Source organism: Elephantulus edwardii, unplaced genomic scaffold, assembly GCF_000299155.1.
Source record: "Elephantulus edwardii isolate Elephantulus edwardi_28Jun2011 unplaced genomic scaffold, EleEdw1.0 scaffold00026, whole genome shotgun sequence".
NCBI lineage: Eukaryota > Metazoa > Chordata > Mammalia > Macroscelidea > Macroscelididae > Elephantulus > Elephantulus edwardii.
Window position 1 is genome coordinate 3,820,644 of NW_006399776.1, and position 7,621 is coordinate 3,828,264.

General features: G+C 40.4%; 1 protein-coding gene and 1 pseudogene across 2 annotated transcripts in view; one reads left to right on the forward strand and one right to left on the reverse strand.

Annotated features, from left to right (window-relative positions):
* The first annotated feature begins 4,373 nt into the window (after positions 1-4,373).
* Positions 4,374-7,621, forward strand: part of TTBK2 (tau tubulin kinase 2) — a 168,056-nt gene continuing 164,808 nt past the window's right edge. The window contains exons 1-2 of one of the 2 annotated variants that reach the window (XM_006882970.1): positions 4,374-4,479; positions 4,700-4,746. The gene's annotated coding sequence lies outside the window, so the exon portion shown is untranslated. Of the gene's footprint in view, positions 4,747-7,621 lie in introns of both variants that reach the window. The other variant, XM_006882969.1, reaches the window with a different exon arrangement.
* LOC102864939 overlaps positions 4,609-7,621 on the reverse strand; it is a 52,013-nt pseudogene continuing 49,000 nt past the window's right edge.

A 7,621-nucleotide genomic window follows, 5' to 3' on the forward strand; every position in this document is an offset into this window, starting at 1 on the left:
TGCAACAATGAATGAATGGAAACCCAAAATCTCTGTAAATGTTTATGAAAATTAATAAAATATAATTATAGAATAGGTGTCTGCAAAATGAGTGGAGGAGCCAGTGGACGTACAAAGAAAAGAAAGGGTTTTTCAAAATGTTATTGGTTTTGTGCAAGAACAGAAAAAAAAGCAGTGCCTAAAAGAGGCTTTATGACCTGTGTAGAGATTCCTCACTGTAGACTTGAACTTTCTCAATACCTTTATATTCCCTCTAAGCCTGATTCTTGAATCTGATTATCATTCCCTCAGACTTAGTTAGCAAAGGCACATTACCTTAGGTCTAAATTATTTCTCCCTTTTCCCCCTAAAGCTTACTATCTCTTGCTACATGATGATCACCTCAGAATTTAATGCTTTAAACAACATAAACACCATAAAGTTTCTATGAATCTGACTTAACTGGATGATTCAAGACTAAGATGTGTCACAAGTTGCAGTCAAGAGGCCAACTGGGCCCCTACAGTCATCTGAATACTTGACTGGGACTAGAGGATCCATCTTCAGGATGACTCAGTAATACAGCTGCCAAACCAAACCAAAAACTCCAAACACATTGCTATCTAATTGATTCCAACTCATAGTGACCTTATACGGCTGAGCAGAACTGTTTCATAGGGGTTCTAAAACTCCAATTTTTATGAAACATCTTTCTCTCTCAGTGGTTGGTGGTTTTAAACTTCTGACTTTTCAGCTAATAGTGGTATACTTAATTCCTGGGCCACCAAGGCTACCTGGCTGGCAAACCAGTGCTAATTATTGGTCTGATTCCTCCGTTTTTCACCAGGTCTTGACTCAGACTTCTCTGCTGGATGGCTTAGTGTCCTCATGATATGGTAACTTCTCTGATTAATCCAAAAAAAGCATAAATTAGAAGTGGCAGTGCCTCTATAATTTAACCTTGATATTCATGTACCATAATTTTGGCAAAATTCAATTTGTTATGCGAGTCAGCCCCATTCAATATTGGGAAGGGAAGATCTATACAAATTCATTCTCTCTCATCTATCATCTATCTATCATCTATCTATCTATCTATCTATCTATCTATCTATCTATCTATCATCTATCTATCTATCTATCATCTAAGGGCATTCCCAAGTTCTGGTACCAACTCCTAAATATATCATCTCTCATTTCTTGCAACTAAATAAATGATCTTTTGGGACAGACCAATAATTAATGGGTTAAGTGGAAAAGACCTGAGAGAGGCCTGTCCTTGTGAAGTCCAGTACTCTGAGAATCTCGTTCCTGTGACCTTAGCTTACTCATTCTTAAGGAGTGGTGTAGTAATTAAGTGTTTGTTAGTTGAAAGATAAGAGTTTCAAACTTGTCAGCAGAGCTGTGGAAGATTAATGTGACAGTCTGCTTTCATAAAATTTACAGCTTTGGAAACTCTGTGGAACAGGTCTACTCTGTCCTGAGCACTGAAAGCAATAAGGATATTCATTAGTATATTTTTTACTCCGTAGTATCACCATATTATCTATAGACTCATGACAGAATGTCTCCATCTAGAATTTTCTTTATTAACTCTTAGCATCTTACAAACTGCATCACCAAAAGTTATGTAACTCTTTTTTTAAATTGAGATTTTAATGAAAGTTTATAAAGAACATGGACTTCCATTCATTCATTCATTATTACACATTTTCCTCCCTGCCCCCTTTCTCCCTAGTTCACTTTTTTCTTTGGAAAAAACGTTCTTTCATTGTTATACAGTTCCCCCCCTCCGCCAGGCCACTTTACTATGCAGCTCTTATTCTGGACTCTTGTCATGCCAATAATACCTAATCATATATTCCTTTTATACAGTTCTCTCTCTTGTCTGTTTCAATGCTGTGTACATTATTTATCCCCTCTTTTCTTAGTTTCCCCCAACCCCCATATCAGTCCTATTCTATAACAGTGGAATTATACAGTATTTGTCTTTTTGTGACTGAGATATTTCACTCAGCATATTGTCCTCCATGGTCACCTATTTTGTGTAACAGTTTGAAAGTTCTTTGTTTTTCAGTGCTGCATCCTATTCCATTGTGTGAATACACCACAGCTACTCTATCCATTCATTTGTTGGTGGGAAATTGAGTTGTTTAAAACTCTTTGCTATTGTGAACAAAGCAGCAATAAACATGGGTGCGCATATATCTGCTCAAGTGGAATTGCTGGGTCAAATGGTATTTCTTTTTGCAACTTTTTGAGAAAGTGCCATACTGCTTTCCTTAGTGGTTGCATCATTTTACACTCCCACCAACAGTGAAAAAGTTTCCAGTTTCTCCACAACCCCGCCAGCATTTGCTCTAAAACTTGTGTAACTCTTGATGTACGGCTACTGGAGGACTGCTTTGTCACATCTCTTCTATCTGTCATATACCTTTTACTGATCTACAGGTTAGAGTTGGTCATAAAATAATACATGAATAGAATTTTTCTATCATTTAAAGAATCTAGCCCTCCTTGGTAATTCATTTAAAATGGACAAAATAGTAGTTATTGGGATAAATTCATTAAACCTATCTGCGTAATTGCAGAGGTTGTAGCTAGGTAACTTGTAAAGGACATACTGTGTTTGCTAAATGTGTTGAAACAAATTCCTTTCAAATAGAGAGTAGCTGCTTGAAATATAGTCAAGTATAACTATATTCCATTTCATTGAACCTGTACATCTCTCCCCTGATTCCTTGCCAAATCCTTTAATTATAAAGAAAAAAATATTTACAAAAACATTAATCCTTTGCTCTTTAAATTACTTGCTGGGTCAATACTCTGGAGCGAACTATATTCTATTAGACAAAGTAATGGGAAAAGCAACTTGCGGTTTTAATCAGTGGAAAGAAAACAATTTGGCAGCTTCTTTAAGTTTGAATAGAACAAGATGAGCTGCATCATCAATTGTCTTTAACGTACATTTTGTCCTGCTTTTTATCCAAAGTTCTGGACATGACAGAGAGGAGAGGCGCCTGCTGTTTTTTAAAAGAATGTCAAGAGGCTGAAGCATTTCCTGAACAAGAAACTGAGTGTATAAGAACAGTTCTGTGATTTGAATATTGGATTTATATTTAACTCTTTGGTATTTATAGTCAACTTTAATCATAATGCCACTTGAGTGGAAGGAAAAAAAGACTTACAGGAAAATGCTCAGAATCCATGGCATCCTTTCAGTACTTGACAAACCCTCTCTGTAGTAATCGTGATTAGTAAGAAAGAGCATGGAACAAGGAAGATTTAAAAGTGTACAAATTCATATAGTAACAAAATGATACCAATTTTCTCCTACAAATTGTTGGTTTTGTTGATTTTTTAAAAATTAGTTTTATAGTCTTGGGAAAATTGTGTTTACTCTTTTGTAAACTGGTGTGCAAGGAAGGGTTTAGTCTTGTAAAAAAGGCTGACATGATCAAACATAAATTTATCCTACACAGTCTCGCTGCTTCCCCATCCTCGTTTGTCTCTGAAATTCTTTTGAAGTTTAGTAATTTATATAATAACAAGACTGTACTGTTTTCTTCCTAATACATAAACCGTCGGGTTATATACAAGTTTCTGTAACCAAGTTCAGCACACTTCTGCTTAGAATACCATACTAGTCCTCACAGAAACTGCTAATTGAACCTTTAGCAGGTAATTTTAAAAAGAAAAAAGGAATCAAATCTCGTTATTGTGGGCTGTAAAACGCCTAAGAAACCTCCTGGCTCCAGGCTGACTTTCTTTTTACTGTCGTTTTCCTTCTCACACCTTGTGTCCACAGACAATTTACCTCAATTAGGCAGTTTTGGGCGATAGCGCCCATTGGCCAAACGCAGAGCAGCTGTGGTTCTGAGGAGGTGGGATAGATCCCTTAGGATATGGCATTGGCCTCACAATTGCGGCCCTTTGTCGCGATGTCCTCAGAGTGTATGCATTCATGCAGTGACAAAAATATACCGATATTCTTCTTAAGAAGCAAACCTGGAGTTAGAAATATGCTTCTGCGTTCAAGTCAGCTGCTGTGTAGGTCAATACCCAAGTGCGCCAATCACTCTGGACCCAAGCAATCAGTTGCGGTTATTGCTGGAACTACGATGCCCAGAATTCCTGCGCGCATGCGCGCTGTCATTGTGATGCTCCTTTCCCGGTAACTCGTCCTCTCAGGCAAACCTGAAGATAGCGGCATTTCTCCGGTGGGGGGCGGAGACAGTCTCTGTTCGACTCTCCGCCCCCTTCCTGATAGGCAATGGGACCGTCCAACCGACGTGGTGGGCTCGGAACTCGTTCTCCAATCAGCATCTGTGGCGGAGAGGTGGGCGTGCACACTGGCGGGCAGGTGGGGTAGGCTGTGTCAGGTTGCGAAGGGGGAGAATAACGTCGGGTCGGGTCAGCGGGCGCTGCAGTAGTCGCCGCAGCGGTGATGGGAGCGGTGGGGACGAGGCGGCGGCGGCGGTGGCAGGAGGAGGAGCAGGGGCTGGCACAAGAGCAGCGGCTGGGGGCGGCCAGCAACGGCAGTAACAGCAGCAGCCGTCGCCGCCGCCAGTAAACGCAGACGGTACTTGAGGGTCTACTCAGCTAGCTGGCCAGCCCTCGAACCTGTGCTCAGGTCCCGCCGCAGTCGGGCGGCGGGGGATGGGCATGCGGCGGCGGTTCCGCCTCCTGAGGGCTGACCCCTGCTGGTCCCGGCGGTGAGCCAGGCCGAGCCCTCAGCCCGAATTCCGTGCGTCCGCCAGGGCCCAGGTAGGACACACCCCCCCTGCCCCCCAGGGCGCCACTGGGGGAACCCAGGGCCCCGCCCTCCCCGGGGCTGAGCGCTCTCCTCGGGCCGCACCCCGAGCCGATTGACCGACCCTGATTAAATAAGGAGGGACATGTGCGAGACTCACGGATCGCAGCCCACGCCCTGGGCTTGTGCCAGACCCAGGCACTTTGCACCTAAGGGACCGTTCTACTTGTGCCCCATTCACCCCACCCCAAGGCTTCTGCTACCTGCCCCCCTCCAACGTTTTTGGTGTCTTCATTGAACTTGGAGGGTCACGAAGCTACGTTCCGTTTCTCTCTGTGAGTGACCCACATATCACTTGTCCTAATGCTGTTTCTGGTATCATGACTGAACACAAAATCCTCATCAGATATTGAACAATTATTTCCCACCCGTCTGTCCTAATGTCAGAGAATCGGGCTTGGAACTGTATTTTCTAATGTGTAGCAACGGCAGTGAAGGCCACATCCACAGTGATGACTTTCTTCTCGTACTTAGGGTGCTGAAGTATTGACCTGAGGGATTTGCTTGTCATTTGCTTTGACTGAGGTGATGTTGACAGCCTGGGATGCCGTGGGTGGGACAAAAGACTCCACACATATGCACTGTCAAATTAGAGAAGTAAATAATCTGTTGGGATGCCAGAATACTTTTATTTCCTACTGAAGTCGATTTTGTTTCTGTATAAGCTGCATTCGAATTAAAGATGACATTCAGTTGTACTTTGCTTTGAATTTAAGTTGATAGGTGGCAGCAACCCAATACATCTCATCCCTGGCTTTAGAGAAGATAACTTTGAACATTAAAAAGACCAACTTTATTGTAACCTGTTCTATGTGAAGATAGATGTTTTGGCATTCAGTAGAAGTTGAGTTTGTGTGTGTGTGTGCCTGTGTTTATGAGCAGGGTTACAGTTATATGAATGTGAACACTGTCTTAATGTGATTTGATACAATGTTTGATTCGGAGCCACTATTAACAGTTTCATTGGTATCTAAAACTGATTTGCCAGGATTAACTACAAAAATGTCTTTTTTCCCCTTTCTTTTAAATTTAGAGGAGAAATGATTGATTTTAAAGTATTGAGAGGATAGAATATTATGTGTCACTTTCTTTTTATAAAAGTGGCAATGATGACAAATATTTTATGACTAATCCTGAAGATTTGTCTTAATTATAAGAAAAATCTTAAATTACTAAGTGTCTAGACTTGGAAGGCATATTGTGATCTATTCAAATTGAAAACATGTTGAAACGAAACTTTAATTTAGAAACTTATGTTTTCCTGTGTGATACATTTTTATTAAGGCATAAAAGAAATGTTTGAAAGATGATTATAAATGAGGTTCTTTTCTATATTTATAATAGAATGTTAGGAAAGTGCTTTTCCTTTCAGTTTTAGGCACATAAATACATTGATGTTCAACACTTTATAATATGGAATTGAAACAAATTTGATCAGATAGGTGGCTGACTATGAATAATTTATTTTATTTTAAAAATACATTGCAATAGTTAATATCTAATTTAGATTTTTAACTGAATTTTCTATTTTACTGTATATTTCAGATTTTTGTTGTCTTTTAACTTTTAATAGTATGAAATATGTTGGAGGTTTGCCATGAGTCAGAATGGACAGTGGATTTAGTTTTGGGTTTTTGGAATGCTAATGAAAGGACCTCTGGTATCATAGCGGTAAAATGTTCAGCTTTAAAGTAACTGAAAGCTCAGCTGTTTGAACCTACCAGCCACTCTTAGGGGAAAAGGGTCGTCACTAAGAGTTGGAAACTCCTCCATCACAGTGGATTTAATTTAGAAAACTGGTGATGTTGAGCATCTTTTCATGTACTTTTTATCAATTTGGATTTCCTCTTTGAAGAAATGTCTATGCAAGACCTTTATGCCCCATCCCTTTTTTGAGGGGCTCTCTGCTGGCATAGTGGATAGGAAGTTGTGCTGGCAAGTCAAAGGCAGACAGTTCTAATACACCAGCTGTTCCACAAGAGGAAGAGGGATAGTTTCCTGTCATGCAGTTTACATCCTCTGAAAACCCACTGGAGGGTCAGCTATGAGTCAATGCCAGCTTGACAACTATGGGGGGGGGGGTGGAGTTTAGCCCATTTTTAAATTGAGTTGTCTTTATTGTTAAATTGTAGGAGATCTTTTTCTGTGTTACTTAAAGCCTCTGAAAGCCCCCTGGAGGGCCACTTATGAGTCACTTCTGACCTGATGGCAATGAGTTGAGTTTGAGTTGGTATTTAGGGAGCTTTGGTGGCCTAATCCATAAAGAGTTGTTCTGCTAATCCAAATGTTACACCTCTCTGTCAGTTCTAATACACCAGCCTGTCTGTGGGGGAAAGACAGCCTTGGAAGCCGACAGGAGAGTCAGTTCTTCCTACACAACAACGAGTACATTGAGTTTTGAGTATTTTAACTTTATTGGATATATATAGTCCTTTTCTTTTCTCCCAGTCTGTGTGTTCTCTTCACCTTATTGATAAGTCCATTAATGAAGAAAAAGATTTAATTTATGTGAGTTTCTATGTATATGTTTTTAATTTTATAACATATACTAATATGAATGTAGAAATATCATCTTGAAACCTTTATGTGGTCATAGGTGTAACCCCTTTGATTTGTCCATACTTGGTAGTCTTGCCTGTCTCTTCATTCATCTGTTTAACTGTTTGTGTTTTTGTTGTTACGTTAGAATTTGTAAATGCTTGAATTGTTGTTGTTGTTATGTGCCGTCTAGTCGCTTGTGACTCATAGCGACCCTATGTACAACAGCCCTAAACTCTGCTCTGTCCTGTGCCAATCACACTGTCTCTGACACACCCATCCCGATTACCC